General features: G+C 39.7%; 2 protein-coding genes across 3 annotated transcripts in view; both read left to right on the plus strand.

The window, feature by feature from the left end:
• The first annotated feature begins 3078 nt into the window (after positions 1-3078).
• Positions 3079-16262, plus strand: part of NRIP1 (nuclear receptor interacting protein 1) — a 74066-nt gene continuing 60882 nt past the window's right edge. Inside the window, exon 1 of one of the 2 annotated variants that reach the window (XM_075101849.1) lies at positions 3079-3163. The gene's annotated coding sequence lies outside the window, so the exon portion shown is untranslated. The remainder of the gene's footprint in view (positions 3164-16262) is intronic. The other variant, XM_075101830.1, reaches the window with a different exon arrangement.
• Positions 3123-16262, plus strand: part of SAMSN1 (SAM domain, SH3 domain and nuclear localization signals 1) — a 277097-nt gene continuing 263957 nt past the window's right edge. Inside the window, exon 1 of the mRNA XM_075101871.1 lies at positions 3123-3163. The gene's annotated coding sequence lies outside the window, so the exon portion shown is untranslated. The remainder of the gene's footprint in view (positions 3164-16262) is intronic.

The following is a 16262-nucleotide window of genomic DNA, read 5'->3' on the forward strand; positions in this document are numbered from 1 at the left end:
ATTTGGCTGTCTGTTGCAGGTCACTTGGCTTAATGGTTGAAGGAGGAGAATAGGAACTAAGAATCTTGTAAATAAATATGCATGCGTAGAAAGGGTAAGAAGCAGTTGCTAGCCATCTTAGTTTGGGTCAAACCCCTCCTGGCATAGTTGCCTCATACTTAAATTGTTACTGGAGCTCATTGCTCCTGTTTAATTGCCTGTCTTGAGAGAAACCCTGATTTCATCCCACTTATTTCTAAATACCATTGTCTTCATCAGAGGAAAACCAGTTTTGCTTATAGGCAAAATCAGATTAAAAGCAGAAGCTACAGATCTTTTATTAGTTACTGGTTTCTAAGAGGGTGAATTTAGTATAAGAAAGAAGCTTAGTGTTGGGGAAGACTTCTGATGGGCTGCTTTTCTTCCTCTTGAGAAAGTAAGTTGTGAGTGAGTCATCAGCAGAGATCAGGCACTAGATGTAAAAATACTCTTGACCGAAATTATTATTTGAAAACAAATAAGGGAGTATTTAACTTGACCCCAAAAGCGCTTAATGAATTTCAGTGTTGAAATGTGTTTAAGTAGTACATCTTGCTCACAGAACAACGGTATTTTTGTTCTTGTTGGTGTTAGGCTGATACTACTGCTCTGATGCTCATGGTTTTTTTTCACAGCGAACTTTAAGATTCACGGCTATGGACTTTCTGCTTTTTCTCTGTGCCCCACCCCACTATGAAAACGGAGTCAGAAAGGAAATTGAAAAGGCTTTTTTAGTGATGTGGAAAGAAGGGCTCACCTCAGAGGTAGAAAGAAATTACCATTCTTGCCCCAGGAGATTGTCCTGCGGGTGGTGTTTGTGCCATCACCTATCCCACTTTCAGCAGTTTACAATGCAAAACAAATTAATATTCAAAAACAACTATAGGGTGTGCAAGGCAAGTGATCCAGATGTGAAGTTTTTGGGAATAAAGTAATATTCTAGAAAAACCTTTTTTTTGCTCGTTTGGCTTTCTTTGCCTCATTTTTAAAACATTATTGAAGGAATATAGAGTTTTTCCCAGAAATAACAAATACTTCTGTTCTCTTTTCTTCTTTTCTCTGAAGTCTTATAAATCTTTTGTAGTTGCTTGTGACAATACAGAAAAGGCTCTCTAATGCTGACCTAAAGGAAATCCTGTCTATACATAGAACCTTGATAGCAATACAGTGTGGGGTGTTTGTTGGGTTGTGTGGTTTGGTTGGGTGTCCTGCTACACTCCCCCCCCCCCCCCCCCCCCCCCCCCCCCCGAAATATGTCTCTAGGAATACTTAAAACCACTTGTCGGTGGTGGAAAACATTTGACCTATATCAGTAAGCTAAAACAGAAATACTGGAATTAACTATATTTCTCAAATTTAAGGTGACTTGAAAATAATAATATGGTTTGTTTTTTTTAAAGTGCTGCTTCCTTCTTCTCTGAGGGACCTCTTGTCCCGTTTTTCCTTTGGTCACAAAAGATTCCACATCCAGCTTATTTGCCCTTTCAACGAAATGGGGTTGGGAAGGCTTTGAACTATGTTTATTCCCACCTTTGTCCTGTACCTGTTATTTCTCTGTTTATTTTGACTGCAATAGTAGCTTTAGCTCCGCCTACCCCCCTCCGCCCCCAGTTGAATCCAAATGTTGAGCATTGCTACTGTCCTGTGGTGCAAATTGGCTTCTTATTTTGTCATGTGTGTAGGGGAAGGACTTGAAATAGTGTCTGCATGTAGTATTTCAGGGTATTCACTTGTTTGAGGGCTTAATTGAATCTATTGTTTTTGTTGGGTCTTGATGCTGGCAGTAGTCCAGCATGCTTCTGTTACCTTTCACATACCTGAAAGCTTTGAATAGGTGTCTTTTGGATGATGACCTGTCTCTCAGCACCTGTTATCCTCCCCCCCCCGCCCCCGAGGTAGCACATTGCAGTTGTCAGAGTTGGGTGTCTAAGCTGGCTTTAGCCTGAGTGATTTTGCAGAAGGGGGAAATGCTATGAGCCACCCCCCAATGCACCCTTCACATTCTGCCCTTCTCCACCCAGTACACCCAAAGCCACCTGTGGGGTCCTTGTGCTGGAGAAATCTGTTTAAAATGCTTTTGTACATGGTTTTTGTGAGACCAGAAGCTAAAGGTGAGGCAAAGAGGAGAGGAACTCTCCCTCTGCCAAGCCCAGAGGAGGGGAGAGTTCAGCCAAATGGGAGAAACTTTGTTTTTCTTCTTTTCTTATATTTTATTGTATTTAAATTTGACTCTACGCATAATAAACATGCTGCTTGGGTGGTAACTTGGTGACAGAAGATGCAACATAACTTCTAATAATGAGGCTCGACACAGGAAAAAGTCTGAATTAGTACAAATAACAATGACCTGGGCTAGCTGTAAGTTTGCATCTTTGAGCAAAAGTTCGCTTAGGAATAATAGGGAAGCACCAGTAAGAATTTTTAAGGTGGTGCTTGTGATGAATAACATCTTCTAACTATAGTATCGTTTACTATTTAATTCCTAAATATCTCAAAAGCAAATATTATAATTTCTACTGGTTTAAGTTTTTCTAAATAATTTTGTGGCATTTAGCATTACATCCACCAGTTTTACTATGCTCTTGTCTTTTTCTTTGTATATGTATATTTAAATTAATACGGGCTTTTTAAAAAATACGATTTTGATGTTCAGAGGTGCAAGTTTGAAGTGTTAAGCATTGATCGCTACGTAGGAAGGAAGGCTTTCATGTCACAGCTGTTTTTTGAATGAAAGGAAGAAAGAGGACCGTGGCTTTGAATCACAGTTGAATGTTGATTTTTTTTTTTTTTTTTTTTTTCTTGCAGAACTACTGTTTAGTTAGTCAGACAGTACAAATCTAGACTATGCAAGTTGTTCTTGTTTTACTGATGTTTCCTTTCGGAAGATTTTGAAGTTTGGAGCTAAGCTTTTCTTCTGAAATAGGTCCACTTTTTGCGGTTCTTATTATATGAAAGTATCATTTTCTGTTACACCATCAATAAACAAGTAGGTAGAGGTATATTGGATAGGAAAAATGAGTATGCAGATTTTCATAGGGTCATTTCTGCTGTTCTTTTCAGATCAAGCATGGAATTGTTGAGGAAGAAAATTAATGCATCCTTGGACTCCTGAAGGAAGAGCTTTCCTGATGGGACCACTTTCAAGGTAAATGATTTGTTTGGGTTATTTACCTTGTGTCTTTAGTTTAGGGTTTCTTACTTGTCTTGCCAAATCTGTTGTACAACTGTCTGCCACGTGTAGGTCTTTCAGGATTATAATATGTTTTAAAGTGATAAATTTTCAAGTTAATCATTCTGTTTTAGTGTAAGACTTCATGTGATGATTAAAGAGAAATAAGTGTTTTAGAAGCCTTTGAACTTTTTATATGGAATTTGCTGGTAAGTCCTGAAGATTTAGCCTACTTGTTTGGGAGGTAGTTTCTAAGTAGAGAAGGACCTGATTTACATGTAATTTCAGAGTGAAAGAGAAGACTAAATACAACTTACTTTTTTTAAAATAAAACAGATCCAAGTTGAGCTTCTGTGGCAAGGGCCTGTCACAGTAAAACCATTATTAGATATTACATTACAATGGCATGTAGACACTTAGCACCACTGTCACTTTGTTTGGATCTGCTCCCTTGGTTCCCATTTCCTAAATCCTATTTTTCTTTGATACCGGGGAATAATTCCCTGAGTGTTGTCCAGTGATTGCTTATGTATATGTACTTTGGTTTGTGAGTAATTTTATCCACTTGAGTAGGCCCACTGTACTCGGCGGGCCTACATGCATGCCTAAGAACTTCAGAATGCTGATGAGCATAAAGAATACAATTTGGGCATGTAATGGTTGACAAGCAGTTGTTGTTTTGTTTCTGGTCTCTCCCAGGACTCATTTGCATTGCCTCCAGTGGCAACTTTTGTGAGCATTAGTAGTGGAGGTCTAGAAGCTGGAGGCAGTAATACCAAATCCCAGCCTGCAAAACTTCTAACATATCTGTTATAATGGCACAGATTGCAGATGCAAGGTTGTATATTTCGTTTTTTAATAAATCCATGTGTTGCTTGACTTCGTGTGAATATAGCGTTGGTCTGTGTACTGCAGTTCAAGCATCTCCAACACAATAGAGTATATCAAAGTGAATTCATTAGAAAAACATCTTTCATTTTTAAATTGAGGAGATTTGGGTTTATCCAGAATCAGTGTGCTGGAAACAAAGGGAAATCAAGTTGAGGGATCCATTTCCACCCCCTTAACCCGCCAGGATGTTTCCTATTTGACTCAAAAGTGGAGCATTGCTGTAGTGGTACTTAGCTGTCTGAGCAATTGTATTTACAGGAAAGTTAATTGTGTTACTTGCTGGTCTTACACTCAGTAAGATAGGCATTTTGGAACTCAAACACAATTAATTAATTAACTATTTAATATTTGAGAATTGTTTTGATCAGCAGCAGATGGTCACTTTTATAGCCTTAACAGAACTTCGTAGACAGTGGCTTTTTTCGCAACAAGCTTTCTGAAATCTTTCACATTTTCATAAGTAGTTAAAGTAATTCAAAGCTTTAAGATTGTCACCTCTGTTTAAAAGCAATTCTACTTAGTCAGAGTTGCAGAAGTGTAAGTTGTAAATAAGAGTCTAGCACCAAGTATTCACCTCATCAGTAAGGTGGTTAAGCTAAAGATTTGGGAAAATGTGTTTTTTTGTCAGTGTATGCTTGCTGATAATCCTGACACAGTTCGCATTCTTTTTTCTAACCAGGTTTATAAAACAGTTATTGTTATATGTGCTACGTTTTGGGTTGGATTTTCTGTTTGGGTTGTTTTTGTTTGTTTGTTTAATTTTGGGATGGGGGAGTATAGGTCTGTTCATTGGTTATAAGCACTAATTGTAGAATACCTGTCTTGGTATACAAACTTGCATTGCATACTGTTATAAATATCTTTAATGCAGAATACAGTAGAGTTGTGTCTTTACCAGAGATTTGTTTTTGTCACTGGAATTGGATTTCTTGTTTTAAGTCAGAGTTCTGGACCATTAGGATGGTCTTTCTCTAGAAGAGTACTGCTTTGCAAACATAACTGTTGATCTTGTTGATGCTGTGTAACCTTCATGAAGTAAGAGGTGCAAGAAGGGAGGGTAGTCATGCTGTCTAAAGCTGAGCTTACCTCAAAGAAAAGTCTGCAATATTGAGCTAAAATCTAGGAATTACATCCTTACGTTTAGGTTTATGCAAGTCTGAGAAACTTCAAAAGATGCAGCTCATGAAAAGATACAGATGAGAGTGAACAGCTAATACTAACTGCTGTCAAAAGAACAAGGTGGTGTCTCAGTGTGAGCAAGGCTGGCAGAGGCGGCCTTTAACTGAGGAGGAATTGGTCACTGTAAACCACTTACGCCTTATTTTTAATGGCAGGTTTTTAGAGAACAGCAAATGAGTGCAGTGTGATCTTGGCTGATAGTATGTACTTTTCTTGTTGGATAAATACCCAAAAGCCTGAGGATATGAAGTTGCGAACAGAAGTTTTAGCTTTTTTTTTTTCTTTCTCCTCTGAAGAGGAAAAGGTAGGCTATGCAAGTGGAAGAAACTCCACTTTTCTGCTGTGAAACTGATTACTGTTTAGTTATATTTTGTCTTTGGGAATGAACATAGTGCTTCCATTTTGTCAGCCTGGGAAATTTGGTAAAGGTGTTGGTAACTTGCAGGGTAGAGAAACACCCCTTGTTCTTTCTGTAGCTTGGCATTTAATATTTTACAGCAAACTTTTAAGTTTAACATATTTGAACTTGTACTAGATAGGGTTAATAGGCTAGAACAAAAGGTCAAAGCATAAGGCATTAGGCTTAATTAAGGGAGAGCAGGAGTGGCGGGAGTATGTGACAGTTAAATGGGTTTCCCACAGACTAATGTCTGTTACAGTGCAACCATGCCTCAACTTAAGTGGGTTATTTTGTGCAAAGGGCAGCAGTGATTAGCAGTTTGACATGCCAGACGTTTCTGGCCAATCCCATCTGTTTTGGAGGTTAAAAAAGCACACCTTTATGAGCTGATAGATTGATTTGTGTGCCTGTCTAGTAAAGATTAGAAGTCCAAGGCCGGTGCTGTAAATGCCAGTTATAGAATATTGCATTTTCTTAGTTGCTCTTTGTTTAAACTGTCAACTGTGTTGTAATGGGGCTAACAGCTATAAAAGTGACGGTGCAATACGAAGAACGTGGCAGGGCTGCTGCGGCAAGTGTTTTGAACCAGAAAGGTCTGGGAGGAACACTTCCTCCTTCGTCAGGTTTGTTTTGAATGTGGGCCTGTAGGCTTTGGTCATCTTGCAGTGCTTTGCTTGGAAGGGGAATCGAGCTTAATGCACTCCTACTGAAGGCTCACACCTTTTCTTTATATCAGTCATTGCTAATGTGCTTGTCCAGAGGTTACGTGCCTCAGTATGAGGAGCTTTCCAGTTCCAAGCATGATTGGCTAGAAGGGAATTTCAGTGCTTAAAAGGTTTCAGTATTTTTCTTAACTTCATTATGCTCTCTGTATCCTTCCCATTCCATTGCTTATTCTAGGATAGGAGTGTATTTTGTTGTTTCTTTTTTTCCTTTGTAGCTCTCTGGATAGTTTTTCTGGTTGTATCATGAGGTTGCCTTGTAAGCCTAATATAAAATAGGTAGCACAGTAAGTCTTGCCTGTGTTTCTCGTCATCTTTATGACTCTGTAAAGTCAAAGTTACATTACATTACTAGTATAAGCCTATTAATAAATCATTAATGCAATAAAACTGGTTTTGATAATGTTCAAGGTTTATACATAGGTGAAGGTGAATATCCTATTTTAAAATCAAGCAGAGGTCAGACTGTATTGTAAGATAACTGACTGTGGCCCAAATGATACGTGATAGCTTCAAGACCAATGACAGTCTTCCTCATTTTAAATAAAAACGTTTTAAAATTAAACTGTTAACTATAAATGTATTTGGTGGCAACATACTGATTAATTTCCTTTGTGTTTTGTGAAAATTACATAGATGTGCTTACTTAAAATTAATGCCTAAACCTCTCATTTTTAAAAGACATTGTTTAGGTTTTCCCTATTCTCTCTCTCCTCTGCAGTCAAGTAGTGACACTTGCAGCTTAATAGAAGAAATAAAAGTGCAGGAAATTAACATTTGGCACCTTGAATCTAACATTCCTACATTAACGTTAAACTTACCCACCTGTCTAAAAATTGTTTTTTTTTCCGCCTTGCAAACATGATTTTCTTTCCCTTGTTCCATTGGGGAGGGGGGAGGGAAGTAATGACTTGATATTCATACTGTAAAGACTGCTCCATATACCTGAAGTTTATGTTTGCTGTAACAGCTGTGGCCTGTTCCTGAAGAGATTTACTGATTTGTGATTTATGAGCAACTTGTTTTCACTTTAACTAGCTTTGTAAGAGCCGCCTTAGTTTTTGTTTTGTTCTTGTGAAAGTCTTCTCCATTTACTTCAGTTTGAAACGCCTAGAATATTTTCAGTGTCCTTTAGGATGAGCCAGGCAACATCATTATCTTGCAGTTTATTTAGTAACATGGAGCTGAAATGGGCATATGCAGCATCGTGTTCTCTATGGAATAATATCTATTTAAATGATTTGGATCTAATACATATTTACATGAAAAAAACATCTTGCCCTTCTCTGTGGGGAGAGAAGGTGAACAAGCATAAATTTTATAATACTCATTGCTTCTCTTGCACTAAATCATACTTAAATTGCGGAAGGTTGTTGGCTTGAGAGTTGTGTAAAAAGTGCTTGGCTAGTGAAGTGAGGGTGCAGGGAGATTTATCTAATTTAATACTAAGAAAGTGTTGTCAGCTGAAGTGCATTGATATGGGATTGCCTAAAACCAAAACCCGTACCTCAGATTTTTGTATATGCATATTGGTAATATCTTCATGGTTATAATACACAAACTATAATCCTGAAACAATCCATTAGTGCAGTGTGCATGTATACTATATTTTGGCTAATTTGATTGCTATTGATCATACCTTAGCCATTATCTAATATCTTGGGAATGGGGTGGATGCTCAGTCTGCTTTTCTGCTGTTTCAGGGCAGAACATGCTTTATCAAGTTTCTTATGACAGTTGTCAGTAAAATTTTTATAATTGCTGCTTGAGTGTAATTAGCATTTCCTGCTTTAAGGGTAGCACAGATTGAATAAAGGTAAAAGTTGTATTCAGGACTAAACACAGGATATTTTCTCCCCATATCTTAAGGATATAGTCTAGCTCTGTTGATGAGAGTGGAAATCTAGGCAGTGATTTTTATTCAGCTTGGGCTCCTCTCTGAGTCTGCGCAGTTCATGAATTACAGTAACATGGAATCAGTATGGTGACTTCTCTTCTACTGTTCCACTTTGATCATTGGATAAATCTCAGCAGAACTACTCACTTTAGCATTACTGACTATAACAGGGCACTATACCAAATACTCTGTAACATTCAATGATTCTGCTACATCTTTTTTTTTAATATCTCTTCTTTCGTATTGTGGTTTTCAGTTAGAATATTATAAAATATTTGCATAAGACATTTATATGGCTTGAGTGACCGTTAAGTGTTAAAAACAAATTTAAAATGTCCATTGTTTTTGACTTTGAATAGTCTTCAAAAAAAGAAAGTGTGCACTCAGTTTTTGGTGTTTCAGAGGAGTTGCTTTTTTCATGTAATCATGAAAAAGCAAGCACCACTTGGTTGGTATCGCTGACCCTTTACAAACTAGGTAGAAAGGATGCTGCACCATGCTTGTGTGAACTGGCCGACTATGGATTTCTCCCTGTTTTAGATTTCCATACTCTTCGACCTTGTAGTCATTGACTTTGGTCTGGAACAATTTCAAAGTCATGTAAATGAATGTAATTAAGGTATTGCTTATCATCTTGGAGAGTTCAGAGATGCTTATTGGCTAGAAAGGTTTGTTTACTTAATATGGAAGGTTAATATAAGGTTAAATTTTACTGTGTAAAATGGCTTCATAATGCTTTTATTTAGCAGCAGAAGAAAATAGTGTTTGAAAAGGCAAATAATAGTTTTATTTGACCTCCATGTGTTTCCTGTAGCTTACATTATTGGGAAAATTTATCTTCATTGCATAGTCTTATTACTGTTTTCCTTTCTCTTCGTTCTACAAAGGGAACCTCTCAGAACTATTTGTAGGCCTTTGTACAGGAAAGGAGCTGCGTCAGGGCAGGAAGTGCAAAAATATTTGACAATAATTGCTATAAGTAGTCTATCCGCTTCCACTTATGTCTTTTGTTCCCCCTCCCTCTTTTGCCAGAATGGGATTCATGCTTTGTTCTTTGGTGCTGCTTTTGTCTTTATTCCTGCTGCTGCTGAAATAAGGTGAAAAAACAGTGTAAAACAGTAGGGAGGAACATCAAGCTACTGGTTTCTGCCTTCATTTCTTGGGCAGTAGAAAGAACAGGGTCTAGGCCTCTGTTTGTTGTGTGTGTTTTTTTTTTTTTTTGTCTGTAGCCCTCAACTTTGTTTGAATATGGTTGTTTTGATCGTCATTTATGGAAAAAAATTGCTTGCCTGAATGTTGTTTTTCCTCCACTTATTTCAGAGTTTTTTGTAGTTATCAAAAAGGCGTGTATACAAGAGGCAAAAACCCAACGAAACAAAAAAAACCAACCCCACAACAAAAAAACCCACAAACAAAAATCCATAAAAACCCTGAAACAAACAAACAAAAACACCCCACTCCTGCCTTTATTTTGCAGAGTACTTGCTTTTGTAATTTCCTTCTCATGTAACCAGAGTAGTACAGCAGCTCCTGGCTGTTGAGGCAGCTAACTTTCTTCTGCTTACTAGAATTTTATGCACTAACTTACACAAGAATGATAATATTCTTTAAAGGCTGATTAATTCACTAAATAGTCTTATCTGACTATTTCTAGCTTGTGGGGATACCCTGTAACTCATACCCAAGGGCATCCTTCCCCTCCTGTTTCTGAAAGAGCTGAAGGCTTCAGGTTCTAGTCCGTGCTTCCTAAATGTGCAGCTAGACAATAGCTCACTCTTTCTTGAATTCATAATAACAATCATAACTTCAAGTGATCTAAAGGTGCTTTCAGAAGAGAGATAAGCAAAATCTGTCTTGGGAGAAATGTGAGAAGGAGGATAAGAAGATAAAGTTCAAAACCAGAATATAATGATCTAAACGGGGTGAGGAGGAGGACCACTACTGATAAGTGTGAAATCCTTCACTTTTGAAATTGGAAGGAATGGTGCTGTTGACTTCAGTAAGGCCAAAATTTCACCTGAATTCGAAAATCATATGTTAAAGTCCTAGAAGTCCCTGAATAATGGAGGAGTATGATCATGGGGTGGGGAGGCAAAACCAGCTGAAAAATGTCCTTTATCTGTTACTTCAGGCCCTATTTATGGGAAGGGAAGAATCTACACACCTTTGACATTCACTTTTGCTTAGCTTACATACTAAGAGCAAATCTGCTGTGAACTGCTCAACAGTGGCCATGTAAGAGTGCAGAATATCTTGAAGAAAAATTTTTCCCTTGCTGCTGGAGGTCAAGATGATTTCTGAAGAATCAGTCCTGGTCCTCTCAACTTATTGGTGTTTAATTCTCTACTACCTTAAGTTTTATCCTGCTACAAAATAATGTAAAAGGAACATTTAATAAACTGTGCTGATAACATTTTGTAACCTCTTTGCACACTTTCACATAGGTTTAACTGTCGAAGATAACAAGGTTGTACAGTGTCCCATTAACTGTTCACTGAACTCTGGTTTGTCTTTGGGTTCAATATCAAACTTGATAGTGTCTTTTACATATAGCTCTTCAATACAGCTGTCCTGAGTGCTTGCTTACAAACTTTATTTTTTTTTTTTGGTAAAAAGCTTGTTTATCACATGCCCAAGGCTATCTCAGGATGCATGTGACTGAACTGGTTTTGATCTGAAACACATAAAAGGTCACTTTCCCAAACTTTGTCTTCTGGGCCCCAAGCTTTATCATTAGTCATTTTCTACTGTGGATTCCCTTAATGGAAAAAGGGTCTGTTCAATGTGCTCTTCAGGCTTTCCAGGCAATTTAACTTCTGTATCACCCTGCTCTGGTTTTGTCTTCAAAGTATTCTGGTATGCAATAAGGGAGGTGCAATAGGGGAGACTAACAGTATTTGGACACAACTTTTTGGGTAATACTATGTTTTTTGGGTTACAGTGCTGTATGATTCCTCTAGCTCCGACTGGCTGTATTTTGTCTTTGAAAAACTGAACTTAAGCATTAAAGCAGGGCTTAAAATCACCTCTTTGTGCTGCTGCTGATGACACTGTTTCTGCGGCTCCTACCTTATGATTGTTGTTATTTTTCTGAGGAAAATTTTGCATGCTTCACAAGATAGCAGGAGCACACAAACAATCAAATTTTCTCTGCTGTGGCCTTTTGGGGATATTGCAGGCCATTGCTGTGCTGCTGCTTAAGTAGATTTAGAGCCTCAGATATCAGTTACTCTTTGGATAATGGATTGTATGAATTTAACATATAAGCATGCTCGTCTCCTTTTCCTGTCCTCCTTAAAGGTCATGGTACAGGAGGGAAAGTTGAGTCATGGGCTATAAACACTTGTAGATCTGCTATCTGATCTAATTCTTGTTAGCTTATTGCTTGCTGCTGTAGCAGGTGGACTTTGTCAGGTTTATCCACTGCGGTGCTGTGGACCCTAGTGATCTGCTCTGTTCCTCTGCAGAAAGTCCCTTTCTGGTAGCAGGATGGCAGAACTTAGGGTTCTTGCTGCCCTTCCTTGGTGAGCAAAGAGAGTCACTTGGAAATGCAGCTGCTTTGTGTGGAGCATACAGCTTACTTCTGTGGAAAACTTAATTTTCTTTTTTCTTCTTCTAAAAAACTTGCCCATGTCATGTGGCAATCATCTACAGGATTCAGAGAACTGACATGATGCCCTGGGGTTGTAGAAATAGCAGTGGTTGTTTAAATAATTCAGAGAAGTAATGTAAAATAGTGAAATATTCTTGAATATTGCAGTTACTGTGCTTCAGTATCAAAACAGTAGGCAGGAGAAAGGCTATTGGAAGGGCATGTGACAATGGGTGCATCAGAGGTGGTGATACTAGGAACATCAAATACTCCTAAGACTGGGAGGGAAGTAATGGATGGGGTCCATTTTTCAGTTCCTGAACACCTGTCATGGTATCCTGGGGATGAAGCAAGTAGTGTGGTGGTAGATTTATGGGTGTTTTGTGTTTGGGTTTTGTGGGTTGTTTTGTTGGTTGGGTTTTTTTAGTTGTTGCTGATTTTTAATACCATTTTTAAACCCTCTTATCAAATGACCTCATACCCTCTCATTAGGAAGGGTTAGGGCAGAGGGCCACCTTATGACATATTTGAAATTGTAGTGATGAAGTTTACTTGTAGAAATTTTAGGAAAAAAATAAGAAGTAGTGATAAGAAGTCCTGGGGGGGTAAATTGTGATTATTTTGTATGCTTTCATATGTTTCTGAGCCTTATTCTCTCTGGGTAAAACAGGTCTCACTCGTATGGATCAAATGTGAAGTTTCTAAATGTGTCACTTCTAAAAACTATTTCTGCAAAAATGATGTTTGGAGGCTTCTTGTGATTTGAAGAGTACAAATAATATAATGCTCTTCAGATGTAATAAATAAAAACGCTTTGGAGAAACAAACACATGGTTACTTTTCAGCCTGTGTAATTAGCATTACTAATTAAGGTAGGGGCAGGTATCCCAATGATTTTCTCTTTTGATTTTAATCACTAGATCATATAAAAAATGTGTAAATATAAACATATTCATAAACTGACTTTTCTGAATTCTGACACCCCATACACACACTAATGGTATGTTCCAGCACCGTATGCTTTTATTTGTTTTTTACAAGTGAGTCATATAAGATATGTAGAAATTACTGGTAATTACTAAAATCAGATCATAGAGGAGACGAAAAAGTTATAATATCTTCTGTATACTTTTATTAGCTCTCTTTTGTTACCTTGTGTGTGCTATTTAGTCTTTGCAGATTGCTCATGTGTAATGTGTGCATAAAACATTTTCTTCTGGAAATGTGTTAGTGGTTTATGTTGTTCAGTGACTGTGGTACAACCAGGAGGCTTGTCTCCCATTGGATTTGACCAGCACTGAATATTTTGATACTTTCTGTGGTCTGTGGGCATTGCTTCCTCTCAGTTTACAAATGCTGTTTGCCACTCCTTGGGACTATGTGCATCAGGAATGTAAGTCTGAACTAATCTCAACTACATTTTGGAGTTATTTGAGGATCTCAGTTTAAGTTGAATAATTTTTGTAATTAATTAATTTTAATTAAAATTCATAATAGAGGCTCTAAATATATGGAAAGCATTTTTATTTAAAAAAGAAAAAATGTCTTTTTGTGCCTAAGTGATAATATCCACTAACATGCTGCCCCCCTCCCCCCTTCTATGAAATAAATGTGGTAATTTAATATTTTAATATATTCCATGGCAATCATTTGCAGGCATCATCTGTAGGCATACTGGTAGAGCAAACTGATTAGAAGCAGAGCTGTGAAGAGAAATTTGGTCTGCCTTAAGAGTATGTAGAGGGAGGGTACCTGAGATGTCCCAGTCCAAATCCAGAACCCAGTATTTTTCTCTGTGCCCTTTGAATGTAAAGGAGAGTGTGGATGGATAAGCTGGAGAATGAATTAGTTGGGTCTAGTAGTTGGCATTCTTTAGAGATGTGAATTAAAAAAAGACATTTTTAATTTCTGGGAAAGCCTCCTAATGTACACATAGGAATGCAGTAGAGGTGTTAAGGCTTACTAGGCCTAACTGCTTGGAACTTGGAGGGTATTGTTACTTATGTCACTGGAACTATCACTTGTTCACAGAATCACAGAATGGCAGGGGTTGGAAGGGATCTCTGGAGATCATCTCGTCCAACCCCCCTGCTTGAGCAGGGACACCCAGAGCAGGGGGCACAGGAGGGTGTCCAGGCAGGGTTTGAATGTCTCGAGGGAAGGAGACTCCACGCCCTCCCTGGGCAGCGTGTGCCCCTGCTCTGGCACCCGCACAGGAAAGAAGCTTTTTCCTCATATTGAGGAGGAACTTCCTGTGTTCCAACTTGTGCCCATTGCCCCTTGGCCTGTCATTGGGCACCACTGAAAAGAGCGTGGCCCCATCTTCTTGACACCCACCCTTTAGATATTTACAAGCATGGATAAAATCCCCCCATAGTCGTCTCTAGGCTAAACAAACCCAGGTGTCTCAGCCTTTCCTTGTAAGGGAGATGCTGCGGTCCCCTGATCATGTTCATAGCTCTCCACTGGATTCTCCAGTAGTTCCCTGTCTCTCTTGAACTGGGGAGCCCAGAACTGGATGCAGCACTCCAGATGTGGTCTCACTAGGGCAGAGTAGAGGGGGAGGATAACCTCTCTCGACCTGCTGGCCACACTCCTTTTAATGCACCCCAGGATATCACTGGCCTTCTTGGCCACAAGGGCATAGTGCTGGTTTATGGTCAGCTTGCTGCCCACCAGCACTCCCATGTCCTTCTCAGCAGAACTGCTTTCCAGTAGGTCAGCCCTCAACCTGTGCTGGTGTGTGGGGATGTTCCTCCCCAGAGGCAGGACTTTACACTTGCTTATTTCATGAGGTTCCCCTCGGCCCAGCTCTCCAGCCTGTCCAGGTCTCGCTGGATGGCAGCACAGCCTTCTGGTGTATCGGCCACTCCTCCCAGCTTGGTATCATCAGCAAACGTGCTGAGGGTACACTCTGTCCCTTCATCCAGGTCACCTATGACTATGTTGAACTGGACTGGACCCAGCATAGACCGCTGGGGAACACTGCTACAGGGAACACCATTACAGGCCTCCAACCAGACTCTGCCCTATTGATCACAACCCTCTGAGCTCAGTTGTGCAGCCAGTTCTGTACCCACCTCACTGTCCACTCATCCAACCCAAATTTCCTAAGCTTCCCTATGAGGCTGTTACGGGAGACAGTGTCAAAAACCTTGCTGAAGTTGAGGTAAACAACACCCACTGCTCTCCCTTCATCGACCCAGCCAGTCATGCAGTCATAGAAGGCTATCAGGTTGGTCAAGCACGATCTTCCCTTGGTGGATGCATGTTGACGACTACTTTTCCTCTATGTGCCTGGAGGTGACCTCCAGGATGAACTGCTCCATCACCTTTCTGGAGATGGACGTGCGGCTGACTGGCCGATAGTTTCCTGGGTCACCCTCCTTCTCGCCTTTTTTAAAGACTGGAGTGACATTGGTTTCCCTCAAGTCCTCGGGCACCTCTCCTGTCCTCCATAACCTTTCAAAGATGAATGAGAGTGGCTTAACAACAGCATCCGCCAGCTCCCTCAGCACTTCTGGGTGCATCCCATCGGGGCCCATGGATCTGTGAGAATCCAGTTTGCTGAAATGATCTGTAGTCCAATCTTCCTCAACCAAAGGGAAGTCTCCCTTTCTCCAGATTTTCTCTCTCCTCTGGATGCTGGGATATCTGAGGGCCAGCCTTAGCAGTAAAGACTGAAGTAAAGGCAGCCTTCAGTAACTCTGCCTTTTCTGTCTCCTGTGTCACCAGGGCCCCCACCTCGTTCAGCAGCGGGCCTACAGTTTCTCCAGTCTTTCTTTTACTACGGATGCATTTGAAGAAGCCCTTCTTTTTATTCTTGACACCCCTTGCCAGATTTAGTTCCATGTGGGCCTTGGCCTTCCTCGTTGCATCTCTGCATACCCTGACAACGTTCCTATATTCTTCCCAAGTGGCCAGTCCCTTTTTCCACTTACTGTAGACCTCCTAGAAAAACTCAAAAGAAAGAAGGAGGTCTTTGGTCATCTATGCAGGTCTCCTGGCTCCTCTGTTTGACTTCTTCCTCACAGGGATGCAACGATCTTGAGCTTGGAGGAAGTGGTAATGAACTTGTTGGAGAGTTAAGGTTATTGCCACAATTTGGCACCTTAACATTGGTGTGACTTGCTTGATTCTCCATATCTGTGGGTGTGTGTGGGAAAGTCTTAATTAAATAAATGTTAGCAGTGTGCGGATGATGGGAATTCTGAATTTGATCTAGCTTGAGTATCTAATTTTACAACTTCTTAAACACTTCAGAGGAAAAAGCAATGATGTGGAGGGGAAGAGCAGTAACAGGGGGGAAGGTGCTGTGTAAAGCGTGCTTTAGAAACAGGACTGTATGCAAGGCTTTGGAGCACTCAGGGATTGTCTCACAAGGAAGAGGAGGA

Source organism: Phalacrocorax aristotelis, chromosome 1, assembly GCF_949628215.1.
Source record: "Phalacrocorax aristotelis chromosome 1, bGulAri2.1, whole genome shotgun sequence".
Lineage (NCBI taxonomy): Eukaryota > Metazoa > Chordata > Aves > Suliformes > Phalacrocoracidae > Phalacrocorax > Phalacrocorax aristotelis.